The sequence below is a fragment of the Toxorhynchites rutilus genome, chromosome 1, assembly GCF_029784135.1.
Source record: "Toxorhynchites rutilus septentrionalis strain SRP chromosome 1, ASM2978413v1, whole genome shotgun sequence".
Lineage (NCBI taxonomy): Eukaryota > Metazoa > Arthropoda > Insecta > Diptera > Culicidae > Toxorhynchites > Toxorhynchites rutilus.
In genome coordinates, this window is record NC_073744.1 from 57294933 (window position 1) to 57307667 (window position 12735).

The 12735-nt window shown below is 38.4% G+C and overlaps 1 protein-coding gene across 9 annotated transcripts in view; it reads left to right on the plus strand.

Moving 5' to 3' along the window:
- The window catches only part of LOC129777929 (mpv17-like protein), a 505117-nt gene that overhangs the window by 305191 nt on the left and 187191 nt on the right, over positions 1 to 12735 (plus strand). For 6 of the 9 annotated variants that reach the window (XM_055784546.1, XM_055784566.1, XM_055784550.1 and 3 more), the window contains one exon: positions 4691 to 4732. The exons of the other annotated variants lie outside the window; for them this stretch is intronic. The gene's annotated coding sequence lies outside the window, so the exon portion shown is untranslated. The remainder of the gene's footprint in view (positions 1 to 4690; positions 4733 to 12735) is intronic. 9 annotated transcript variants of the gene reach the window in all.

Consider the following 12735-nt stretch of genomic DNA (forward strand, 5'->3'; position numbering starts at 1 on the left):
GATACCGCCCCATATGTGCCGAAAAGTCATCGAAAATTACCTGTTCTGGATCAAGGTGTGCGAGGAAGCCCTAGGTGGACATTTGAATGATGTTGTATTTCACACATAAACCAAACTTTAATCTATCTATATATATATATATATATATATATATATATATATATATATATATATATATATATATATATATAAAAATGGAGTGATGTCTGTCTGTCTGTCTGATTCTTATAGACTCGGAAACTACTGAACCGATCGACATGAAAATTGGTATGTAGGGGGTTTTGGGGCCGGGGAAGGTTTTCGTGATATTTTGAGACTCCTACCCCCTCTCTAAGGGGGGGCTGCCATACAAATGAAACACAAATTTCTGCATTACTCGAGAATTAATCAAGCAAATGAAACCAAATTTGGCACGTGGAGGTTTTAGGATGCAATAAATGTTTCTATGGTGTTAAGATACTCCTTCCCCCTCTATTAGAGGGGGCTGCCGTACAAATGAAACACAAATTTTTGCATTACCCGAGAATTAATCAAGCAAATTAAACCAAATTAGGCATATGGAAACTTTAGGGCGCAATGAATGTTTCTATGGTGGTTAGATACCCCTCCCCCCTCTCTTAGGGGTGGCTGCCATACAAATAAAACACAAATTTCTGCATTACTCGAGAATTAATCAAGTAAATGGGCGGGACGAAGTTTGCCGGGTTAGCTAGTTTGAAATAAAAGTTTCATCGAAATTCGAATTCTAAGTGTGTTTTATTTCAATTTACTTTCGGAATTTAAAGTTGGAAAACCCTGTATGATACGTTCAACAAATCCTAGGCAATTTCTGATTCGGTTGGTAAGGAAAACATCAAAATCCATTCGACGAAAAAATTGTTACAAACGACAACATTATTTCATAACTAGAATAACGACATTATGAAAATGAAGTAGATTATTGTAAGCAGACTCTCAAATTTTAGACGTTTTTGTTAATTCAAGGGGAGTCCCCTGTCAGGAAGGTCGAAAAAAAAAATTTATTGTTTAAGGTATATTTGAAGATGTATTTTCGATTTTTTTGTTTGCATGAATTATGATTGTTACGCTGTTGACGCTAATGCTGGTGGTATAGGTTTTGAAGCAACGAAAAATTAAAAAATTATGGAAATTCGGTGTTTAGAAGCACATAAAAAATTTAAAAAATTAGATATCGAAAAACGGCTATGTAACGCTTTAGATGATTCATTTTTACTGACAGGAGCCAACATATCGAGTATCCCACTGACATTTTCCCTTTGTTTTCACATGAATTGGGTATCCCACTGACAGTTCTGCTTGAGATTTTGCTAATGATCCTAGCACCAATCATAGCACCCGGCTGTGTAGCACTTTATGATGATGATGTTCCCGCCTCCTTCCCTTACAGAGATTCGAGCAAGACGAGTTACCTAAAAGATAATTTAGTTATTTTTTTCAGCATTGAATACATTCGTCAACGGAAGAAATACAAGTGATTTTAAAGTTCACCCCTCTGAACTTTAGACAAGAATTCATTACAGTAGCGGATAGTGCACGGTGATCTGGCCGATTACCTACGTGCCAATCACCGATAGTCGGACTGTTGCTTTCCATTGCACAGCCACACCATCGTCGACGATTGTCTTCAAAAACACCGCTTCGGCGATGGGAGAGTGTGAGATGTTTCCTGTGGGGGCTCATTAAAGAAATGTTTAAAAAAGGACTTCAAATTTTGATATAACAAAAACATTGGTGTCAACGGCAACCAGTTAATACTTACTCTATAGAGTTGAGGAAAAGCTTCTCTCAGTGTTTACGACCGCACCGTTCTCTTGCACATTTTGTCATCGCAGCAATCACTGCTCACTGCATTCTCTCTGTTTATTTACACCGCGCTTTTGGACACGATTTTTTTAGCAACTTTATTTATAGAGAAAACATGACCTGTTTTCTGATTTAGCACCCTTACTGAACGACGTAGTCCTACGTCAATAATATGAATAACCCGTACAATAAACGAGTCATCCATACATCGAAAGAAGGACACTTCTACAGAGAAAGAGTTTTTCCAGCTACAACTTATTCATGTTTTCTTTGAAAAAATACTAGAGGAACTGGTACAAATTCGGTACCCCATTTTTTTTTTAGACTTAGCTCTTGGCCAATGCTCGGAATTTCTTCATATTACGTCAGTTTATGAAGGGATCTATTGCGGACATTTCCCCGCAAACCGATTTCAAAATTCTTTATTTGGCTGGGAGCTTTGAGCATAAAAGTGAAACAACTCAAATTCGAGTACCCGAGATGCCTGGGTATAAATTCAGCACCCCATTTTTTAATTTTTTTCAAATTAAAAGAATCGTTCTGAAATCACTGAAAAATGTATAGAAGTGAATTAACTCAACTTTGACGAAAAAGCATGCAATTTTACAAAACAAAGAGGAACAAAAAACGATTTTTTCAAGAAAAGGTGAACAAATTTCATCTCGATTTATTTCTAACTAAAAAAGTAAAGTAAAGTAAAATTTTGCTGCATGGGCATACTTAGCATAGTGTATCATCAACACTATGTTTACATTAGGGTGCCAAATTAAAGGGTGTGTCACATCAAATTGCATCACAGAAAAAACGCTGTAGAAAATCGCCCAGTAGACCGATCCATTTGAAAATTTTAGACAGTAAAATAAAAACTATTAAACAACTTTTGGCATTTTCTTTTTATTCATACTTCGAGCCCAAGCCCGTATGCTCGCACCTTCCTCTTTACCCCGTCCATAAGGTTCTGTACAACGTCAGGTTGTAGAAAAGAAAATCCATTTTCTCTTGAAGTCCGCCTCCGATTTGACAACTTTTGGGTTCTTCCGGAGGGCCTGCTACATAATCGCCCAATATTTCTCTATTGGGCGAAGCTCCGGCGCGTTGGGCGGGTTCATTTACTTTGGCACGAAGGTGACCCCGTTGGCTTCGTACCACTCCAACACGTCCTTTGAATAGTGGCACGAAGCGAGATCCGGCCAGAAGATGGTCGGGCCCTCGTGCTGCTTCAATAGTGGTAGTAAGCGCTTCTGTAGGCACTCCTTAAGGTAAACCTGCGCGTTTACCGTGCCGGTCATCACGAAGGGGGCGCTCCGCTTTCCGCAAGAGCAGATCGCTTGCCACACCATGTACTTTTTGGCAAACTTGGATAGTTTCTGCTTGCGAATCTCCTCCGGAACGCTGAATTTGTCCTCTGCGGAGAAGAACAACAGGCCCGGCAGATGACGAAAGTCCGCTTTGACGTAGGTTTCGTTGTCCATTACCAGGCAATGCGGCTTCGTCAGCATTTCGGTGTACAGATTCCGGGCTCGCGTCTTCCCCACCATGTTTTGCCTTTCGTCGCGGTTAGGAGCCTTCTGAACCTTGTATGTACGCAGGCCCTCCCACTGCTTGGTCCGCTGGACGAATGAACTTGACAAATTCAGCTTATTGGCGACATCCCGGACCGAACTTCTCGGATCACGTCTAAACTGCTTAACTACGCGCTTGTGATCTTTTTCACTGACGGAGCATCCATTTTTGCCGTTCTTCACCTTCCGGTCGATGGTTAGGTTCTCGAAGTATCGTTTTAGTACTCTGCTGACCGTGGATTGGACGATTCCCAGCATCTTACCGATGTCCCGATGTGACAACTCCGGAATCTCGAAATGAGTGCGCAGGATTAATTCACGACGCTCTTTTTCGTTCGACGACATTTTTCCAAATTTACGAAAAATTGACAGTGAAGCATAGCCAACATGATCTATACACTCTTATCTAATTATAAGCGAAAGCTGAAGATATAATTCCTAAAAATTAAATTTGTACAGCGTTTTTTCCGTGATGCAAGTTTATGTGACACACCCTTTACCCGCATACCGAATTTTCACTTTGGAATGAAATCTATTAAATTTGTGATTAAAATCTCGATACACTTACTCGAATTCGTTGAAAAACATCAATTTCTTGATCCAAATCAGCTTTTATATTTAAAATCGTCTCACTATTCGATTTTTAATGATTTTTCAAAAGACGCACATGAAAAATTTTCGAGATTTCAAAAACAACAAAACAGATATTTTGGGTTTTTGGCATTTGACGTTTGTTACTACATTACTAGCCAGAGTGCGAAATATCCATGCAAAAATGCCATATATTTCAGTTGCTTCAAGAGATACGAAGTTGACATCTTTGACAAAAGTCCATATTTCAATATTATCTTGAACTTTGCCAGGTGAACCAGATCGCCATCTTGACTTTATGACCTTATTGACCGTTACGCACTGTTCGACGTCTCTGGAGATTCGTGTTATCCTGTAGAGTAAAAGTGGCGCCTAAATGATCCCTGGTTATTTGGATGAATTGTTTTGATGGATTGATTATGCGATTATAAAAATTGGACCTGACCTGGACAATTTGCAGAGATTGTTCTGGCGTCACTCTATTCATGATCAAATTCCAAATCAAACCAAACACGACTAAAGTGACAGCTGACAAAATGACGCTTTTAAAAGCAGTGTTGTCAACCAAGAGTTCTTTACAAAAGACAAAAAGAAAGTAATGGAAAAAGAATTTGGTTGCATCGAAACGTTTCATCCTAAAGGAGTTATTCCTAATTCTCATTTGACACAGCAACCAAGCAACTTATTTCTCCCTCTCATTTCTTCCTCCACAGAGCTACCGCCTTCAGTGTTTAATTTACTAAATTGGACGATCCGTAAGTACCCCATCCCAGTGGATTATTTCTGTGCTAAAAGTTTCAATCTCCCGGGTAAATAATATCCGATTCCCATTCTGGCCCAGCAAATCTCAAGTGGGTGTAATTCAAGCCCCTGCCCAGACTCATTGCTCAATATTTCAATTTAATTTAATAACACGCTTGATCCACCTCTCCAGCGCCAAGCTTTACCCACTCGCTGCTGCGGAGATAATAACAAGACCATACCGGCGAAACAGAGCCAAGAACTGAGCATAATAACCACCAAACCGAAATCACGAACTGCGCTGGAAACGAAACTGATCCGGACGATGCCACGGAAATCTCATTTTTCCCAGGCACTCTCGCTGGCAACCGCAGACGCCCTTCTTAGTAACCACCGGTCGTTAATTTTCCTGTTCTTCTGTAGTCAATGTTTTTTCGTTTAATTTTTTTTTTGCGTGTGCGTTTGCGATGGCTTCGGAAGACCCACAAAAATACGCCCGTAAGCTATTCGGTCCAGAGGGGAAAATAGGATGCGCATCTCATCAAATTAAAAATAATAATGGCAAATGCGTGTGTGTATATTTTGTGTGTGCATCAAACGATGGGTGCGTTATTTTTCTCGTCGCGTCGGATGCAATCGAGGAAGCGCTTTTTTCTACACAAAACGTCGATTTATTCAAAAGCTTTGATCGTGGGTTCTTTTGATGTTTTGTAAGTGCACGGAATGAAAAGAAAAAAAACACGTCTCAGGAATGTATTCATCATGTCGACGAAACGCAAGGTAACGCAATCAAATTTGTGTTTTTAATTTCAGACATCCTTTCGTGAGAATAACCTCTCATCCTTGGCGTGCATAATTTGCGAAACCAAATTAAGAACACCCTGCGGAGATAATAAGTTTATTTATAGTTCACAGCAGGCATCAGAGATGCATTCGTTACAAGTCTTTATTCCGTTTAATTTTAGCTCTTCAACTTCATTATAACGAATTGGCTTCGGCAAGCATGTAATCCATTTTTTTCGTACTTGTGGGATGCGTCAATACTTCCAGCTACACTTCTCGAACTCATTACTCTTATTTTGGAGATTAAATCATTTCTAGGGAAAATGTCATGCAGTCGAACAGAAGTAAGGCACAGACAAACCCCGAATCTCCACCCTTTCTGTCTCAGGTAAAAACAAACAAGGAAATAGAAAACAAAAAAAACTACGGCTGTTGTCCTCCATTTTCTTCCACACAGTCCTCCCCCTGAAGCTTGACCAACGTTACCAAGCAGCGGAAGAGACTATCCACGAATCATCATACCTGCAGTGGATAAGCTCCTCCCATTGCTAGGGCAGAAATGAAGCTTTTCGAAAAAGGGTACGAACTTCTGTCGATATCCCCTCTCCCTGCACGTTTCGCGTCATATAACGATAAAGTTTTATGTTGCTATGTCGGTCGTGTACGAGTTGGGGGATGCTTTGAGGGATTTTGCCTGAACGAGAAAAAAAAGCCAAACAATGGCAGCCGACAATTATAAGACGAAACGAAAGGAATTTTGTGCATACGATTCGGAGTCGAAATGGTTGCTAACATGTGTCCTTGATTGCGTGCTCGTTCTTCAGTTCGCAATTGTGTTGATACCATTGAACTTATCTTCCCGGAGTATTTCGTATTAGAACGGTTGACGACGAATGAAAATGTTACCAACTGACAATTGAATACTTTACTTGGAAATATAATGTACCCCTGTACTTCAGTAGAACTGTCGCATGTCAAAATCATTCGGCCAAAGTTCTGTGCGCTTCGTGTCTAAGGAATTTCCCGTGCATTTTAGTTAATTCAATCTGATATCTTGGACAACCCATCAGTTTGGACGACTGTTCACATATTCTAAGAGAGGTGAACAAATATTTTGTTTAAACCTTGCGATTAATTAGCATAGAAATTACTTTGATGGTTGGGGGCAAAGTAGTCGGTGGTGAATAACGACTCGAAATGTGCTGTTTACTAATGCTGATATACCTTATCACATTCTGCTCTTGAAGGAGTCCCTTTTGTGGCCCTGGAAGAATATGCCACCCCAACTAAACCAAGCCTCATTATGCGAAACGTTACGTATTTCTTACTACGTTTTGTATGCATGAGAAAATTTTAATTGAGACTGCAACTGAAAAGTCCAACCATATTTCTTACATGTACCTACTATTCCAATAATGATTTAAACAAATTTGAACGAATAAAAACGCATAAATCTATCCGATTCAGCATGATATGTGTGAGTGACCGCTTTGCACCACTAGGTTTTACCTCCAAGCCAAAAAAAAATCGATTTTTCAACATTTTTGTACTAAGGTACTATGGTAAATGATTTTGGTTTGTCCAGTCGAAAATATGATCATGGTTTGTCCATTATTTTGAATGCTCTATTTCAGCACACCTTTGTCAAATCAGGTATTCGAATGTTTCAAAACATATAAATAAAATTGTCTTTTTCATGATTTACAGTAGTTTTATAGAATATTTTTGCGGAATCACATGTTTTAAAGGATTATAAAATACCCCTTCTATTTGTGTCAATGCGCCCCTCATTCGAGCTAACTTTTAATCGATCACCAGATATATTTGTATCAGATTTACATAGCTAAACCATGTAATTAACGCATTTCGATGACCTCAATTCTGATCATGAGTTGTCTGGTTCACTAATGTTGTATTGCCCACATGATTTCTACGGCAAACGCTTGGCGCGCTGCAGTTTGTTTATGTTGTCCTTCGTGCATAGCAGAAATAAAGTTTCTCTGTGTTGAGTGTGTTGAGTGTGTTGAGGGTAACACTTTTAAAATGCCAAAGAAAAGGGAACATTCTGAAGAAAGCCTAAATTATGAATGGATCAATATGATGACAGTAAACTCAAGCAATGATAAATGCAACATCTACTTGAGAATTCGAATGTTTTCATTCAAAAATGGTGATTTCTAAAATCGGACAATCCATGATCAAAGGTGGTCAAACCATGATCATAATTTCTCTTTGAGGAAAATCGTTAAAAACAATAAAAAAGTCACAGGAGGGTTGTGTCCGAGACACGAACGCATAATTGACTTAGGATTACGTTAGGCTATGTGTTGATTTTGGATATGTTTGAAGAATTACATTGTTAAGCATTTTGATAATGATTTGGTGACCATGAAAAGGGCCGTTTTATTTGGTTGTTGGGTATTGTTTGTTCACTCCACCAGTGTTTACCGAGTGATGATGACAGAAAGATGGTAAACAGCCGCTGGACGGTGCGAATCAGATAAAAGATACCGAAATGGAACGAGATTGAAAAAACCGCCCTCTATGATCCCAGACGAGATGCCTCCTTTGTTATGTATGGATGAAATAAAGGAAAAAAAACTCACCAATGTAATATAAGATAATTACCAATACCGAACACAATTATCAATTTTTCTCATCAGTATAAAAATGGTACTTTAATAAAGAGAAAACATATTTGAAATGAAAAAGGTAATTTTCTCTTATAATTTATACTTTCTAGGTGTTTATTCAACCCAATCCGAATTTTAATTGAACTAACAATACCTAATGCTATATGTAGAGCATATGGGAAATCAAATTTCTAATATTTCTTCACTTTTCTAATTTTTCTCTTCGTATAAACTTTCCTTGGGTGATAATGAACACAAAAAAACAGACAGCTTAAACCAAACGACCCGTTCTCAAGCGGGAACACATCTTGGTTTTTGTGTATGAAAATTGAAATAAATCGTTTAATATATCAAGTCACAACTAACACAACTACTGCCATAGAGAATTTTACACCTACACTGGTGCTAAATTTTTTACAATGCATGATCGGTCATTGATATGAAATTTCACGAAGCAACTAGCATTAAAATTCCAAATTTAAATTTTATTAGCTACAATTAATCGTATCACCACCTTACTTGCAATATATAAATGCCCCCGACTAGCATTTATTTGCAATGTCGATTTCCCCCAGCTTGATTTAGATGTCTATGTTAGGGAACACATTTCGGTAGGAACAAAAGTTTCCCCTACTTTCATGTATTAGCAATGGCCCCAGGCAGCTTGGTATTGATTTCTCTGTTAGGGACCGGCCGCATGTATCGTCAATTCCGACCAATCAGAAATGGGTAATTCCGTTAGGAGAGGGGTTGATATTTTTCTATTGTTCGATAGTTAGTTTCATGACATATATTATTTTCTTCAATATAAAAAATTGCTATGGAGTGCCGAAATCGATCGACGCAAAAATTTCATCAATCCATCGTGAAAAAACTGAGCAATAAGCGTTTGAAATTGGACAATTTTCACGATGTACTCGATTTTCAATGTGTACCCCAATATGTTCCCGAAAGACGTAATCCTACGTCAAAATTGAATAATTTCAACGCCCTATTTATAGTTTCTTCAAGTTTCTAGTATTAGCAACTAGAAACTTGAAGCTTTTCAACAAACCCAAACTCTAATCGATTATATGTGATTTTCATGAAGAAAAATCGATTTGCATTTACTAGTTGCGTAAGAACACCCTAATTGGACAAACCAAGATCATTTACCCTATTTAAAATTTTTATAGTCAAAGGCGTTTGCTATCTTGAACAACAATAATTTGAACTGTAATATTCTTCGGAAAATTAGGATTGAAGCAGTCTGTGGAAACAGGAAATGTGCATATCCATATGAGTGACCACTATGCCCCCACTTCTCCTACCAGGACCACACAGTTGATAATCTTAGCCCTTTTAACCCCTTCGCGTACAACGTCCAGTCTCACTCGTGGTGTACTTACATAACATAGCGCGCTAGAACGCTCCTGCAGAGTAGTGAAATCACCTAGTGACGTATTCAGGTGTATGGCACGATTATCGCTATCTCACTCTACCTACCGTCATCGCATATCTCACTATCTCTCTGCTGTAAAAGTTCATCATCGACATCGCGATATGTCAGATGGTGGTAAATTGGTAATTTGCGATGGTGTCGACGTCTGGTGGCGACTTCAAATTAGGGCCATAGCTTGTGTCCCAAACTCGTTAGTGTAATCTCTATCAGATTAGAAGACACGAAGCCGGCTTTTAAATTTTAAAATTTGAATGGAAATTTTCACATCATGTGATTTAATTACTTGAAACACGTATATCTGACTTTCATTCAACCATATGGCTATACAATTCCAACATTGTTACTGATTTTTTTCATTATAATGTATAGTTGTCTTCATAAACAATTTTCGTATGAAACTTTTTCCCCACCTGCAAACAATGATGTTTTTAGTTTCAATAGAATATTAATTTGATATAGAAAAGCTAATTATCATTCATAATTTTAATTTTGAAAACGTTCATTCCGACTAAAAATCAGCTATTCGTTAACGCTCCCCTAAACTAGTAAACGAAGCACAATGCCGTCAACGTGGATCGCTGTTTTGAAGAAAACAAATACTTTTGATGTTTGAGATGTTGGCACCAAAAACATGGCGGTTGTCATACAGCTGGACGTATTGAATAATACGCTAAGTGGGGAATGATCATCTAGTTGCCACCCTGATCTTTCCAAACAAGCAAGCGACTCCTCCCAATGAACTTAGACTATTACCAGGTATGCTATAAAGGTCCTGGCATCAGTATTAGTAAATAGCGTGCAATTTCTGAGGAATGCTAAACAAAATTTTAGTTTACTTCGTCTCCGAGTTCAATTTTGTGAAAAATAACATGCAGAAAAACGGATTTATATCAACAAATTCACAAATTAGTTCAGTTTCTGAACTAAGCTGACCAAATAGTTCAGGATTAAAAACGGGACTCACAAGCCAAAATAGAAATAAACGAATAAATAAATAAATAAACAAAAAAAACAATAAAATATTAATAGAGATTTTTTTTAAATTAATAAAATCTGAGGACCGCATCGTTAACTATGTGTACACTTTGTAACTCGCGACGCCGCCGGAAGCGCGCGTGTTCGTCGCAACCGGGGGTTTTGCGCAGATAAGCGGTCGGCTTAAGCACCACTCCCGCGAGGGAGACCGACCGCCGTTTTGTTCCTGAATTGCCCGGCAATGTGACACCCACTGAGGGCGGGTTTGTCCTTTTTCCCTCACAAACCCGGTTGAACCCGTGACTTCGTGAGAGCGGAAGTGCAAAAAAAAAGGAGTCTCCACAAAGAAAATCAACGAATTGATGGTACTTAGGCCACACCGCTAGCCAGTAAATAAACAAATTGTCTTACTACAACACCATCTTATTCAATTTAACAAGTTTACAACATTAGGAACATCATCAACGGAACTCGTAACTACCTCAAAACATCAACTAATCATTAGAAAAAAACATATCAACATCAAATATTTATTCACACAAAATCCATTTATATTTCTGAACTTCCCCAGTCTCGATCCCGATACCCTAAATATGCTATAACTGCGCGTCTGCTGACTGCTCCATCAGTTCACGTAAGAATGACTATGCTCATATCGGTTTACTTCAAATAATCGAATGGAGTGAGATCTCCAATGCATGCATTCTGTGTGTGGCTTTCTGTTAGGCTATATATTATATATTAGGGTGGCAATGGATGCATGGAAAAAAATTTATCTTCGAATTTCAAAAACCGACCATGTACATTTTGTTTACTGGCCCAAGGAATTGATCTGTGCAAAGTTTCAGCTCAATCGGACATGATTTAGGGGTGCCTCAAAGCGCTCAAAGTTATAGTTTTTTTCTTCCTCGAAATTTTTCCAATTTGAAATTTGAAAAATCGAAATTTTATTTTCGATGCCAAATGACTTAAAAATGCATGAAACGCCGAGATCTGGGGTGGCATTGCGCATTTCGAAACGAGTCACTCGTTTCGAGAGAATTCGAACTTAAATCGAAATGGTTTTAGTATTATGTATATTTTCAAGTTCATATTTTCGGTGTACTAGATTTAGAGCAAAATTTGTCTCGTAGAAAAATGTAGAAATTTTGGGTTCGAAAACAAAGCTGGTCAAAGGCATGTCAAAATAGTCGAAACGAACAAAAATCACTCGTTTCGAAATGCGCAATGTCACCCCTGGTGTCATCTCGAGAAAAAAAATTTTTGACCGAATATCGACCTTTTGGGACCTAGCCTGATAGGCAATGAAGTTATGGAAAAAAATTGTCGAATTTGAAGAACCGACCATGTACATTTTGTTTATTGGCCCAAAAAATGACCTGCGCAAAATTTCAGCTCCATTGGATATGATTTAGGGGTACATCAAAGCACTCAAAGTTATGATTTTTTGGCCACTCAGGCCGTCACAAGAAGTCGATTTTCGGCCATTTTTTTTCGAGATAACACCTAATCTTACGCTGTGGCCAATTTCAATATTGACAACCGTGGGGGCGGCAATTTTTAAATACGTCCCACGGAAGCACACACGAAAAGCCATTTAAAATCTACGCCACATTTCACAATGCCACAATATCAGTCTTACCTTCAATTACATTCAGCTGAGGCACAGTGAAAACAACTTTAGATTCGCCTACTACTATTTTAGACAACTAACGAAATTGGAAAAAAAAGGAAAACACAATTTGAGCACTACCAACTTACGATGTAAAATCAGCAACTACCTTTTACAATTTCCTCGCGGTTCGAAGAAAAACTGTCACCACTCCTGCCTCTTTCACGGGCCAGGTTGAAATGGACGAACATAATTTTTGGTCCTCACATAATTTTTGGTCACACAAGTGAGTTTGTGTTGAATCTGAACTTTAAAATAACTAAACGAGGGTCTTCCAAATGCTGAAATCGGTACCGTGCTACATCATTCCCTGCTACATTTTCGAAAATTTGATCAGAAAGAGTCTAAGAGTCTAAGAGTCTAAGAGAGAGAATAATTTCGGGATCATATTTGGTCATCGTCAACTTGACTCCTTCTCTCTTTCCAGTATCAGATCAATTGGCATGTCTCTAACTGACCATCAACGCTTTTCAGCTCCGGTCTCCAGCAAAATGTCATGTGAACCCTTGCGAA